This window comes from Macaca nemestrina, chromosome 4 (genome assembly GCF_043159975.1).
Source record: "Macaca nemestrina isolate mMacNem1 chromosome 4, mMacNem.hap1, whole genome shotgun sequence".
Taxonomy (NCBI): Eukaryota; Metazoa; Chordata; class Mammalia; order Primates; family Cercopithecidae; genus Macaca; species Macaca nemestrina.
In genome coordinates, this window is record NC_092128.1 from 98,139,478 (window position 1) to 98,154,974 (window position 15,497).

Here is a 15,497-nt window from a genome sequence, read left to right on the forward strand (position 1 = left end):
TGATTCTTCAATCTTGGGGTCTTATTTATTTATTTAAAGACATAGTCTTGCCCTGTTGCCCAGGCCGGACTGCAATGGCGTGATCTCAGCTCACTGCAACCTCTGCCTCCTGGGTTCAAGCAATTCTCCTGGCTCAGCCTCCCACATAGCTGGGATTAGAGACGTGTGCCACAACGCCCAGCTAATTTTTGTGTTTTTAGTAGAGACGGGGTTTCACCATGTTGGCCAGGCTGGTCTTGAACTCCTGACCTCGTGATCTGCCCACCTCGGCCTCCCAAAGTGCTGGGATTACAGGCGTGAGCCACTGGGCCTGGCCGGGGTGTTTATTTTTAAAAAGCCAACAGTGAACATTACTTGAAATCTTATTAAATGTTAAACACTTTTTTCTGAATTAAAGATTTCCTGATTTAAACCCTGATTCATTATTCTGCTAAGGATCTTGCTCTAGTGTCAAAGCTCCCTGATGCCACACTTCAAATGAAGCTTAGTTCTAGAATGACTCCTTTTCAGATAAGTGGACAATAAGTTATGGGCAAAGGTTTAGCCTGGGTCATCTCACTGGGGTCTTGGTGAAATCACTATTTCCTTTTTAATGTAATATTCTGTGAATAAAATCAAGATTAGAACAATGCTTGCAATTAAAGGGATTACTCAGTAGTAATAAGATAATTAGAAAATGAAGTATCAGCCCCAGCTGCAAGGAAGTATGGGGATGTGAGTATTTTGAGTAGGACACATTGCTGCTCTAGATAAAATGTTTCTGAAATGGAAGGTGAAAAGGGAGTAATAACTAGTAGGCTGCTAGCTGTGCCTGCCACAGAGATTCTCACAGAGCCACTTAGAACAATTCGGGACACTAACCTAAGACTTCTAGCCATACATCCCATGAGTTGTGAGCTACAGAGGAGTTATTATGCCCACTTTTCCATATAAACCTGAAACCAAGTCAACAAAATAGTTATGTTTTAGAATTGTTCAACACAGGTAGTGAAAGATAAAATAATAGCTTCACAGAGCACATGGAATTTTACTGAACCAAATCATGTAGATGTACTTATGGCTGAATTCACCTTCTATCTTCAGTAGGCTTTTAAAAGCCAAGTCTCTGGAAGCATGTCAAGAAATGTTTGTTCTATGACGGGTGCGATGGCTCACATCTGTAATCCCAGCACTTTGGCAAAAGGATCGCTTGAGCCCAGGAGTTCAAAACTAGCCCAGGCAACATAGCAAGACCTCATCTGTACAAAAAATTTTAAAAACTAGGCAGCTTGAGTGGCCAGGGCAAGATGGGTCAAAGTCAGAGTGGTGCTCATGGTCTTGGAGCTGGCAAGAAGGATGACAAGGACAAGAAAAAGAAATATGAACCTCCTATACCAGCTAGAGTGAGGAAGAAGAAGAAAACCAAGGGACCAGATGCTGCCGGCAAACTGCCACTGATGACACCTCACACTCAGTGCGGGTTAAAATGATTGAAAGTTGGAATTAAAGACTGTCTTCTCATGAAGGAAGAATTCATTAGAAATCAGGAACAAATAAAACTATTAGAAGGAAAGCAAGAGGAGGAAAGATCAAAAGTAGATGATCTGAGGGGGAGCCTGATGTCAGTAGGAACCTTGGAAGAGAGTATTGAAGACAATCATGCCATCATGTCTACATCTGTGGGCTCAGAGCACTATGTCAGCATTCTTTGATTTGTAGACAGGGGTCTGCTGGAACGTGGCTGCTCGGTTCCTGCTCAACCACAAGGTGCATGCCATGATATGGGTTGCTGATGGATGACACGGATCCCCTAGTCACAATGATGAAGGTGGAAAAGACCCCCCAGGAGACCTATGCTGATATTGGGGGGTTGGACAGCCAAATTCAGGAAATTAAGGAATCCATTCTGAATATTATGAAGAGATGGGTATAAAGCCCCCAAAGGGGGTCATTCACTATGGTCCACCTGGCACAGGTAAAACCTTGTTCACCAAAGCAGTAGCAAACCACACCTTAGTCACTCTCTTGCAAGTGATCAGCTCTGAATTTATTAAGAAATACCTATGTATGGGAACTGAACAATGAGATCACTTGGACTCGGGAAGGGGAACATCATACACCGGGGCCTATCATGGGGAGGGGGGAGGGATTGCATTGGGAGTTATACCTGATGTAAATGACGAGTTGATGGGTGCTGACGAGTTGATGGGTGCAGCACGCCAACATGGCACAAGTATACATATGTAACAAACCTGCACGTTATGCACATGTACCCTAGAACTTAAAGTATAATTAAAAAAAAAAAAAAGAAATACCTATGTAATGGGCCCAAACTCACATGGGAATTGTTTGTAGTTGCTGAAAAACATGCACCTTCCATCATGTTTATTGATGAAATCTATGCTATTGGGACAAAAGATATGACTCAAATTCTGGTAGTGAGAGAGAAATTCAGCAAATAATGTTGGAAATGTTGAACCAGTTGGATGGATTTGATTCAAGGGGAGATGTGAAATTTATATCCACAAGCCGAATAGAAACTTTGGATCTAGCACTTATCAGACCAGGCTACATTGACAGGAAGCTTGAGTTCCCCCTGCCTGATGAAAAGACTAAGAAGTGCATCTTTCAGATGCACACAAGCAGCATGAGACTGGCCAGTGATGTAACCCTGGAACAACTTGACACTTGACATCAATGCAATTTGCACAGAAGCTAGTCTGATGGCCTTAAGAGAACATGGAATGAAAGTAACAATGAAACCTTCAAAAAAATCTCAAGAAAATGTTCTTTATAAAGAACAGGAAGACACCCCCAAGGGGCTCTGTCTCTAGTGAACCACAGTTGCCATCAGGAAAATGGCTGGGAGATTTCCCAAGCCCTCAAAGGGATGAGGTTGGGGGAGTTGCCCAGAGGAATTCGTGTTCCAGTTTATTTTTATTAACAACACATCCTGTGAGTCTTTTGCAGTATGATGTGTAAGACATCCACTGGGCTGTTTTTGTCTGTTGGTCACTGTGCAATATTCTGCTTCCCAATAAACTGTGCTTTTTCTTTCTCTCTCTCTCCACACAGACACGAACTAAAAACGAGAAATGTTTGTTCTAGAACCAGTAGTTTTTCATATAAGCAATTGCTAAGCAGAAAAATATGCCCTGGCTAACAAACATCAGGTAGGAAAAAATAAACGTATTTAACAGATTTTTGTTTTGGTGTGACTTAGTTCCATAGGTTTGTGTATAGCAATGACTTTAATCTTCTAAGACATCATTGATGTAATGCACTTCAAATATATGTTGATACCAAAATTATCTATAAATCTAAATTTCTATGACTTTTTCTTAGGCTTTTATCTTCCCATTGCAATTTGAAAGTAAAGGCATTCTCCAGCTTATATTCACAACCTTAACCCAACTCTAGGTTGAAGAACTTGTTAATTCTTCATAACTTTCCCATTCTCCACCTTCTGTCTCCATTTATCACATGCATCCACTCACACTAGCCTATGGATCAGGTGAAGTTTAGAAGCATAAAGGAGATATTATTTGGAACAAGGTGTTGTTTTATTGCAGTCTTACCCTTTCCTATTCTTCAAGTGAGTGACTAATTCCTCGGAATTTCTAAGATTTGGGTTTAAAACTGCACTGTCTCTAGGCTGTACCTATTATTGAATGAGATAACTATCCTTGCAGAGGTGCATAAAGTTGTTTTGATGGTAAAGCACATTCATTTGCAACCACTGCGGCACACAATGAAGGAAATGCAACTGCTGTCCTCCTGGGATAAGCCACTTAGGCAAGAAAATAAATAAGAGGATTTTGATTATATTTGGAACTCTTAAGCTTGTGCTCAGGGAGGCTCCATCTTTAAACTCTTGTCATTTCATGTTTACACAAAAATTATAATGGAAAAAATAGGCTCATCGTTTTCTGTACAAGCATTGCACGTTTTAAAAATGTATCCATGTTTTACTGGGGTAATGCCAGCCACAATTCGCACGTGTTTGTTATTGCATCTGATTGTATGAGACAACAAATGAAAAGGGCTCAGCACAGTCTCTGGCACAGTGTGGACCAGGAGAAATGTCCTTTTTCTTCCATTCTCTCTCTTTTGTGTGTATCTTATTGCCCCTACTTCTTGTTAGAAGTTATTCTGAAGAGAATGCAGAATTCCAGGTATCTGAGCCAGATACAGCTGTCAGAGCCAACAAACGTAGCGCTCTGCTATTGGACAAATTCTTCTAGTTCCCACTATTTTCTGTGTACATCATGTCTCTTCATTGGTGAGTGCAAAGAATCCATGTTCAAACTGCCTGTTCTTCCCCTACCTGCCAAAATTAATTCAGCAAACGGAGTACCAGTCTAGCTGGGGGAGAGATGTGTACCTGGATAATAACAATATTATTATTACTAAATAACACTATTTAATAATAATACTGTGTGCCAGGCACCAGGTGCAAATACTACAATAACTGTTACTACTATATTGAGCACTTATTATATGCCGAATATTGTGCTAAATGTTTTTACACATGACAGAGAATTATTCACTAAATGGGCCCAAAGAAGTAGGCTTTAATCTGGAAGCTTCCTAATTTATCTCCTTCAAACACAGTCTATCAGAAATTGGACAATATTAGATGCCTGTCTCTCCCGGTCACTGTCAGCTATTAAAACAGTCCTAGCCAGGCTTTGTGGCTCATGCCAAGTGCTGTAGTCCCAGCACTTTGGGAGGCTGAGGCATGAGGATTACTTGAGCCCAGGAGTTTGAGGCTGCAGCGAGCTAAGATCATGCCACTGCACTCCAGCCTGGATGACAGAATGATACCCAGCCTTTACAAATAGAAATAAAACAGTCCTAATTGCAGACATGATAAGGTCCAAGTCATCCTAAAACAAAACTTCAGACTCGTATGCAGTTTAGATCTGCCTGAGTCCCTGACAGCTTCCCAGTTGCCGTCTGTAATCCCCATGAAGACCAGCTGCTCCTGACTTCCATGAGCCACTCCTATACCTGTTTAATAGTCTCCTGTCTTTATTTGAGCAAGCTGGCAACCTTACAACCAACTAGTCAATCCCTGACTAGAAGAAGATGGACAGTACATTCTCAGCAGAGATTTTGAAAAAAAAGACACTTTGGCTACTGCCACCTCAACCCTGGCCACTGCCCTGTCATTCTGTCAGGAATCAGCTGCCTTTCTCTGCCTTTCCACCTTGAAACTTTCATGTGTTGTGGTTTCATGATTTTTAACTAACATCTTTATTTGTGTAAAGACACCAGGCACAGTGGTGCATGACTGGCATACCAGCTACTCACAAGGCTGAGGCAGGAGGATCGCTTGAGCCCGGGAGTTTGAGGCTGCAGTGAGCTATGATCTCACCACTGCAATCCAGCCTAAGTGACAGAGCAAGAGCTTGTCTCTAATAAATAAATAAATAAATAAATATTTTATATATATAGGGGGCAGGTTGCAGGAAGGTATTTTAGAAAAGGCTTTGCCATCTATCATGAGGGAGGTTTCTGCCTTCTCCCCTCCAGTGAAGTAGGGCCCCCATGGGGCTACCTGGTAAACTTAATATGTAAGCCCTATGAAGTGCAGTGAAGCTCTAGCCTCCTCTTGCAAAGTCTGCTAGGGTCATGCTTGCTGAATCCCTTTGTGAATCCGGAGGGACGTTTCTTGTTCCACTCTTTCAAATACAGAGTTCCTTTCCTCCTATGTCTCCATTTGGAAATTCAGTCAAAACCTAAGTCAACAGGATATGTCCCCCTGTACATTTTGTTATGTAAACATTGGATATAATCCTCACAATAGCCTTCTGAGGGAGAGAATAAGATCCTTGCTTTACAAATGAGGAAGTGTAGGGAGATGAAATACCTTGTTCTAGATCACATGTTTAGTGATGCTAATACAGGATTAAAACCCAGGCCGGTCTGATTCTGAAGCCTATCCTTTCCACCACATCCTGGCAGAGAAGAAGGCAAAAAAAAGGTTGGAAAAGGTTGGTGCAAACATAATTGTGGTTTTTGCAATTACTTTTTTAAAAAAATGGCCTCCCAGCACTTTGGGAGGCCGAGATGGGCGGATCACAAGGTCAGGATATCGAGACCATCCTGGCTAACACGGTGAAACCCTGTCTCTACTAAAAAATACAAAAAAAAAAAATACTAGCCGGGCGAGGTGGCGGGCGCCTGTAGTCCCAGCTACTCGGGAGGCTGAGGCAGGAGAATGGCGTCAACCCGGGAGGCGGAGCTTGCAGTGAGCCGAGATCGCGCCACTGCACTCCAGCCTGGGTGACGGAGCAAGACTCTGTCTCAAAAAAAAAAAAAAAAAAAAAAAAAGGCCAAAACTGTCATTACTTTTGCAATTTTGCACCAACTTAATAGCTAAGTGTGAGCAGTGTCCTCGGGGGGAACCAGCAATGTCTGCGCTCTGTGGACAGGGTGCTCCTGGCCAGCTGGCACGGAGGGAGTCCAAGGGGGATGGTAGGTGACGGGTCTGCAGAGGGTAAGATCTGGCCAGACCATGAAGGACCTTGATGTAGGAGGTTTATGTAAAAAATGGTAGGGAAGTTGGACTCTGCCACAGGTAACTGGGGGTCATTCACGTTTGGAGCCAGTGAAGGACTCCTTCAACTCTGTTTCAGAGATCGCCCAGGTGGCCAGGTGCAAGCAAGTAGGAGGGGAGCAAGGTTGCAAGTGGAAGCGGATTGCAGATCCTGATTGGATGTAGTAAGAGTCCAAGTAGGCAGTGAGTGCCACAGGGATAGGGAAGGAGGGACTGGGCTAGGAGAAAAACCAGTGGCCTGCAGTGCCCACTAGTTCTTCCCAGACACAGACAAAATTGAGGCAGGAACAGGAAACGAGTGTGGGTGCTAATAGTTGGGGTGTCCCCAGATAAAACAGCCCTAAGGGCGTCTCCAGCGAACCCAGCCCAGCTGGCACACAGGACGACAGAGAGGTGCTGAGTTCTGCAAAGGCAAGTTAAGTGCTCAGCCAAATGCATTCCTGCAGCATTAGATGACCACAGCCCCCGACATGTGTTTTTAATGGATTCCCAGGCTGCTAACAGTTAACATTGTTAATGACCTGCGGAGAGTTCAGATCCCTGGATAAGGGCTACCTGCAAATCTTGGTTATTACTTTTAAAGTATGCAAAGTGAACCTGAGCTGGTTCTTTTCTTCTTTTTTTTTTTTCTTAAATATAGATTCCAGAGTCTTAAGGGTGTGGGATGGTGTGTGTGTACGTGTGTGTGTGTGTGTGTGTGTGTGTGTAGTCATGTCTATATCATCTCTCGCATTGACAGACCACTTTCTCTGCCTGAGTCAGGTCACTTTGCTTAGGCTGAGAAACTTCATGTCAAGCATGAAGCTTTTCACTCTAAATCAGTTTTTACTTCTAAATTAGTTCCACAAAACAGCATCCATTAATCAATACCCTGTTCAATCATGAAGCCTTTTAAGCTGGAAGAGGTTGAGTGCAAGTGTCTGGCGTGGGCTTCCAGATCGGCATCCCTAATCCCTGGGGGCCCTTCATCCTCTGCCCTTTCTTGCCCTTCTAGCCTCATCTCTTCCCTCTCAAGGGCTCCCTGTTTCTCAGCCTTTCACCCAACATGCTTCTTCACACTCTAGGGCTTCTTCACACTCATGGCACATTTTGTTCTTTCTGCCTGTGCCCTTCAAGTGCAGCAGCATGCACACCATCCTTTCCTCACCCAGCCCCAGCTCTCCTTGAATGCTTGGTGCAGGTGACACCTCGTCCAGGAAGCTCTCCCTCACCTGCTGCTCTGCGTTTTCATCTTCTGTGTTCACACAGTTTTGTCACAACACTTTCACCCTATATTTAAAAAGTATATTTCGCTTGATTATAAAAGTCACTCACACTTGTAGAAAATATGGGAAATTAAAAAAAAAAACTTAAAGGGAAAAAATACATGTAAATTGACAATTTGGGGGTTATAAGCACTGTTAACATTCTGATGAATTTCTTTCCAGTATTTTTTCCATGTATATATTTGTAAAACTTTCATACTCAGAAAAGAAAAAAATGCCGTAAGAAGATGGGGAAGGAACCTTGACTGATAAAAAGTTCAGTGCATTTATTGTTTCTAGGTGACTGGCAACTTAAAAAATTGCTTAGTTTAAAAATCAAATTACAAGGGATTTTTTGGTACCAGTATAACAAAAGTGTGTGCTGGAAAATGAGTGCTTACACAAATAGTCAGTGTCCTCTTTTTTTTATTTAGCATTTTGTCATGTCCTAAGACATCTTTGAAAATGTGTTTTTACTCCATAACCCTCTGTTTTCTGAGTCTCATTATGTTGTCCTGTTTGCTTACCTTTTGGTAGCCTCTGTCGGACTATAAGCTTCTTTCTTTCAGGCAGGGCCTGTGATCGTACCATTTTTTAATTCAATCCCTAACCCATTCTGATGAAGTGGGAATAGGTATGTAATAAACAGAATGCATTACCTGAGATTACCAAAAGATTACCTGAGTCTTCCTGAATTGCTTACTTACTCAACCCCTATTTGTTCTCTATGCTGAGGTGTCGAGACTATACCAGCATCCACAGGTCTGGTGGGTGCCACAGGCCTGCATCACCCACAGGCCCCTTAAGGGATGAAGGGCCACTCTACAGCTGCAGGGACTGCTGCTGGCAAGAAGCCCTCAGAGATTGCCTCGCCCAATGGGGAGCCGCTTCATCCAAGGTCACCCCCTTTCCCGGGGTGGCCTGCTGCATCAATGACTGGTCCTTGGAGGTATAACATCCTGGCCCCTATTCCCCAACTGGGACAACTCTGAAAAGTTCTGCTTCAGAACTCTCCTTAGCATCTACCAAGGTTGCCATTGAGACCACACCGAAGCTGGACTCCTCCCCCTGCCCGACCTTGCTTCCCTCCCCTCCCTTCCCTCAGGTGTCATCCCAAGAGCACCCCCTACAAAGCTCCTTCAAATTCATCTACGCCTCAGAGCCTGCTTCCTGGGTAGCCCAACCTGCAACAACAGGCATCTAAACAATGCCCAGACACACCCCTAACTTGAGGTGACTTACAAGCCAGCCGTGTCATGTGCTTCCAGGTTGTAGATTGTGAGTTCCTTGAACAGTGACCATGTCTTATACCTTTCACAGTGCTGGGCCTCACTACAGTCCCTGGAGCACAGAACATGACCAAGCACATCCCACATCGAGAGGGTAACAGCGAATGGGGAGGGAATAGAACAGTTCCCAGGGAGCATCAGCTGGGTGCTAATGGCTGTTGGGACAAGGTGAGAATGATGAACATGTGGTTTCTGAGTCTCAACCTGAGAGACTGCGAGAAGAGTGGCTGCTGGAGCGAGAAGTTCCTATTGTGGAAAATTGGTTTGATATTAGATTGGTGTGAAAGTGTTACATTTGAAGCACCAAAATCTTCAAGGGGAACTGTCCTGTAGGTGGTAGTTGAGGCAGAACCAGGTCTTGTGTACAGAACGATTTAGAAATCACGTTGAGGCACTATGGATTCCCACAGGGGTGATATTAGAAGCTGTGAGAATAAGGACAGTTTCAGAGAGTTTCTGTTTGTTTTTCTTTTCTTTTTAAGTTCAGACCTAGAAGAGAAGAAAATCCACCAAATGATAGCTGGACTTAAAGTGCGACATCAGCTTTTCTCTGGGTCTCTAGCCTGCTGGTCTACTCTGCAGGTTTGGGACTTGCCAGCCTTCATTAGCCAATTCCTTATAATCTCTCTCACTCTCTCCATATGCATATACATAACAAGAATGACAAATAGGTGGTTTCCAAGTTTCATATATACATGGAGAGAGAGAGAGAGAGAGAACCATTAGGGGGTGGGTGTGTGTGTGGGTGTGTGTGTGTGTGTGTTTCTCCGGAGAGTCCTGACCAATACCAATTTTGATTAAAATCTAAGACACTTGATTAAGGAAAAAGCAACAGCACTGAAAGGAAGGAGAAGTCAAATGTTTTACAAAGAGATTCACTATGGAGCAGTGTCTTCAGGGGCAAAAAGAAGCAGGTTTCAATCGTGATTTCCTTCTGTTTCTTTGGCTCAAGCTGCACATTGAGTTAGCTGTCCCATAATGCAGGCTTTGTAGAGGACACAGAAACAATGCAAGGAGCAGGGGAAAGCTTCCAGAATAGAGATTGATATCCTCAGAGAGTAAGCAAAATCAGATACTAGAAAGAAGATCCAGCAAACAAGACAAAGCTCTTGGAAATTAAACCCATGATGACAGAAATTTTAAATGTAATAAACGAATTAGAAGGTAATTGAGTAACTCTCACAGTAAATAGAATAAATAGTCAAAGAAATTGAGAAGAGAAAATTGGAGAATCAATTCAGAAGGTCTAATTTCTGAAAGACAGGACAGATAAAATGGACCAAGGAATTATCAAAAAATTATACAAAAAATTTTCCTGAGGGATGTAGTATTTCAGATTGAATGGGCTGAAAAGCCCAGCATACTTAATGAAAATGACTCATAACAAAGCATTTCATAATGATATTTCAGAGTTCTGAGGATAAAGAAAAGATCCTGAGAGCTCTAACAGGGAGAGAGAGAACAGGTCACAGGTGAAATAAATATGGGATCAGTCTTCTCAATACCAATACCAGAAATTAGAAGTCAGGCCGGGCATGGTGGCTCATGCCTGCAATCCGAACACTTTTGCAGGCCAAGGCGGGAAGATCATTTCAGCCCAGGAGTTTCAGACCAACGTAGGCAGCATAATAGGACTCCATCTCTACAAAAGTAAAAATAAAAAAAATTAGCTGGGTGTAGTAGCACATGCCTGTCATCCTAGCTACTTGGGAGGCTGAGGTGGGAAGATTGCTTGAGCCCAGGAGATAGAGGCTACAGTGAGCTGTGATCACGTCACTGCACTCTAGCCTGAATGACAGGGTGAGACCCTGCCTCAAAATAATAATAATAATAATAATCATCATCATCATCATCATGTTAGAAGATAATGGAAAAATGCCTTTGAGATCCTAAGGGAAAATAATTTCCAACTAGGATCTTATACTCAGCTAAGCTTTCAATTGAGGATGAGGGGGTTAAGACAAGGCCTCAAAATGTACCTTCCATATATCACTTTTTGAGAAGTCACTAGAAGACGCACTCCACCAAACCAAGACTGTTGTCAAGAAAGAGAGAGACGTGAGATTAACAACAACCACAATAAAAATAAATAAAAGCCAGAGGATTTTCCACAGAAGAGCAGGAAAAAAGTTTCAAGGATAACAGGGCAGAGGAATATAAGAAAGCTCAATTCTGATCTTTCATAGCAGGAATTCAGTGGGTGATATCTGTAAGTGAAAAAGAGAAAACAGTATAATGTTGTTATTTAGAAATATGAAGGTACATAGCAGGAGGAACGGCTAAAGAGATGAAAGGAATTTCCTTTGGGAAACAGGAATTGAAGGAGGAGGTTGAGTCGGGAAAGGATTGCTGTTTTTCTTCATAAGTCCTGTAGTATTATTTGACTTTTAAACTAAGCACATTTATTGCCTTCATACAAATTAAATTTAAATAGGCAAAAGTCTATTAATATGCCAAAAATAATTTGTAAATTGTGAGTAAAAATAGACCCCTTGCCCACACTACTAGAAGTGGTCTTTCAGGAGAGAAAGCACGACCCTCTGATTTGTCCCTCTTCCTCTGCAAATGGTTTTTAAGCAAATTCTTGGGAACCCATCAATCTGCCAATTAGAAGAAAATGCAAGAGTAACAGCAGGAATCATGACTGCAAGGAAACAGTTACCATCCCATAAAATTATTGCCTTTACCAAATTAGAATAAACCTGTCAAGACAATGTTTAACTATCTTTATGTAAAAATCAAAACGGTCTGACTTCAACTGTCAAACAGAGTCTTCGAACTTGTCTGTAACAAAGTGCTCCCTTAGTAAGTCGTATAGTTCAAGTTGCATTTGCAGTTTGGGGAAATGGAGCTGCCTGGCCCATGAATCCAGCAAGCTCGACTTTTCCATGGCTGACGTTCCTGTAGAATGACTGGCTCATTTAGTTGGCCGGGCAGTTGCAGCAGGCTGGGTGGGTGTTGCTACTGCAGGAAAACTATGAAATAAAATATCATTGCACCTACCTCACTGATCAATAACATAAAAGAAAAAAAATCTAGCTCCTGTATTCGGACAAAAGGCAATTTTCTGTGGCTTCTCACATTTGCTAGAACTTTACAAATATGTATCACAAACTACCAGATGAGACAAATCGGTACAATACTAGTTATTTTTATGTGCTGCCTCATCCTTTATTCAAAATATCTCAGATCACTTTAAAATGAGAGGTCAGAATGGAAAGTGTGATTTATAGAGCCTAAGGGACCAAGGCGAAGGCTGCAGAATAGGCAAACGGCCCACTAAGGATTCTGGGAAAGGAAGGCAGGCTGAGTCAGATGCAAACCTCACTTGCAGCCCCTTCCAGAGTCCAGGGAGACAAGTGTAGTGGGTGTCACAGCTTCAGTTTTGCAGTTGTGGAGCTCATTATGAAAGGATGATCAAACTAGAAGATAAATGAACATTAACAAAAGTTGAGCTGCTTCTAAAATTATCTGCTTGATCATCTTTTTTAAAAACAACTGCTTTTTAAAAACCTCCTGGATTCAAGCAATCCTCTTACCTTACCCCCCCCCCCACTATCCCCCTGGGAGTAGCTGGGACCACAGGCACACACCCCAACACCTGGCTAAATGTTTTATTTTTAGTAAAGACGAAGTCTCGCTATGTTGTCCAGGCTGGTCTTGAACTCCTGAGCTCAAGGGCTCTCCCACCTTGGCCTCTCAAAGTGCTGGGATTATAGGTGTGAGCCACTGCACCTGGCTTGATATTTTTCAGTGTATTTACAGAGTTGTGCAATCACCACAATTTTAGAACATTTTTATCCCCCAACCCCATACCCCTTAGTAGTCACCCTCCTTTCTCTTTCTACATGCCCATTCCCCCTACACACACACACACACACACACACACACACACACACACGCATGCACGCACACACGTACATGCCCATGCAGTTCCAGGAAACCACTATTTCTGTCTCTGAACATTTAATATCAACAAAATCATACCATATATATTCTTCTGTGACTTGTTTCTTTCACACCACGCTGTGTTTTCAAGGTCCATCATGGTGCAACATTATCAGCATCTACTCCTCTTTCTGGTGGAATAACCTTCCGTTGTATGTACGTACCAGATTTTATTTACCCATTTCTCCATCCATGGACATTTGGGTTGTTCCCACCTTTGCGCTGTATCAATAATGATGCCACAAACATTTATGTACAAGTTTCTGTACACTTGCTTTCAATTCTCTCTGTTATAGACCTAGAAGAGGAATTGCTGGGTCATGTGATAAATCTATTCTTAACATTTTGAGGAACTGCCAAACTATTTTCCAAAGTGGCTGCACTGCTTTACATTTTCTTTTTTTTTTTTTTTTTTTTTTTTTTTTTTTTGAGACGGAGTCTCGCTCTGTCGCCCAGGCTGGAGTGCAGTGGCCGGATCTCAGCTCACTGCAAGCTCCGCCTCCCGGGTTCACGCCATTCTCCTGCCTCAGCCTCCCGAGTAGCTGGGACTACAGGCGCCCGCCACCTCGCCCGGCTAGCTTTTTGTATTTTTTTAGTAGAGACGGGGTTTCACCGTGTTAGCCAGGATGGTCTCGATCTCCTGACCTTGTGATCCGCCCGTCTCAGCCTCCCAAAGTGCTGGGATTACAGGCTTGAGCCACCGCGCCCGGCTGCTTTACATTTTCATCACTGGTGTATGCGGGTTCTGATTTTTCCACATCTCCGTGTGGAAATTGTTATTATCCATCTTTTTATTATAGCCACCCTGACTGGTGTCAGGTATCTCATTGTCCCAATAATTTCTCATCTTTAATGATGCTCCTATGCTCTCATGTTATGTGGATTTTAATATCCAACAACCGTTTTGTTAAAATCCCAAAATGGAAAGAAAAGATCAATAAAGAACTCTGGAACTTTGGTGCACCATTCAAAGTTGTCCATGGATTCCAATGCTTGGGAAAAAATGTTTATTTGAAGGTATAAGCGTGGATATTGCATAAACCACATATTATTACTATTCAGCAGCAGCTATTGAGAACATATTGGCCACCAAATGGCTATTCTAAGTGTCTTAGAGGAAATGAAAAACACACAGGCTCCTTACCGCCAAGCACTTGCAGAATTCCGGTACTCATAATGACGGCAGTAATACTGTTTACATGCACCTTTACAGATTATATAGGGCTTTGAAATTTTAATTCTGATTCCTGTTCCTGGGGCCGAGAGTTTCAGCAGCCACGTCATTCAGGCCCTAACATTGTATCGTAGGGGACTGGGAGGGTTTGGCAGGCTGAAAAACGGTGACCCACCCAGGTCCTTGCCTCTGACTGCCCTGACCTGCCCACAGAATCTGGTCTTCAGCTCTGTTAGTTTTCAAAGAGGTGCCAGGATTCAGGGGGCCCCCATCCTTGTTAAACTCCCCAGAGACTGACTAGTAAGCCAGGCTGGCTATATACGAACACACTCTGCCCAGAGAATCAGGAGAGTCGGCTGACATTCTGTGCATTCTATCTTCAGAGGGAATGTCTCCTGGGAGGCCCCAGGAATTAAAGAAAAGTAGGTTGGATGGTTGGCAGGGCCAAGTGACTGAGCTAAGAGCCCCTGATAGACACAGGTCCGCTCCAAGGCTATAACCACCAAACAGACATGAGGATGAATGTTAACAGCTGGGAACCCCCTCCCCACATAACAGTGCTGAAATTCTCTCACAAACTTGTCTTTACACTCTTCCAAAATGCTGAATCGGTCACCAGAGCTTCCACTATTACTGCACCTAATGACCAGCATAGAAGCCCAACACCTGGTAGGTACTCAACAAGTAAGTGGATGAGTTGGTGAATTAAGTTTCAAAATTATCTTCATTTGCTACACATTTAGATAAGATTCTGGAGCCGTTCTCCTCTTAGGAGTCAGTCACACATTCTTTCTCGGGATGAGTTATCTCCTGGGAAGATTTCCAAAGAATCATTCAGTAGATCACTTTTCACTCATTTACTCACTGAAAATTCATCTAACAAACATTTCCTGGGGTCCTACTACATACAAGGCTCAACAGCACATGTAATGGGGCTTTTAAAAAATTTCATATATAAATATACAAAGAAAAAAAGGCATATCAAAATAAAGGACAAAAGACATACCAAAATGTTAACAGTGGTGGCATCATTGATCATTTTTCTTTCCTTCTTTTTGCTTATTTGCATTTACTACAGTGCCCATGTCCTGTTTATTTGAAGTGTTTTAAAAGCATTCAAGATGCATCTTGCCCTCAAAAAACATGGATAGAGTGAGTGGGCAGGAAATGGGACAAGACAAACTGAAAAATGACAACTCTGACACAAGTGCAGACCGTGATCATTTCCCTAAAAGGCTTAAATGCTGTCAGGGTTAAGAGGAAATTGCAGCGACCCCGACAGATCAGGGACCAGGTCA

The 15,497-nt window shown here is 42.8% G+C and overlaps 1 long non-coding RNA gene and 1 pseudogene across 1 annotated transcript in view; both read left to right on the plus strand.

Annotated features, from left to right (window-relative positions):
* The window catches only part of LOC139362826 (uncharacterized), a 228,188-nt gene that overhangs the window by 98,454 nt on the left and 114,237 nt on the right, over positions 1 to 15,497 (plus strand). The window lies entirely within an intron of this gene.
* LOC105475927 (26S proteasome regulatory subunit 4-like) lies at positions 1,258 to 3,150 on the plus strand (annotated as a pseudogene).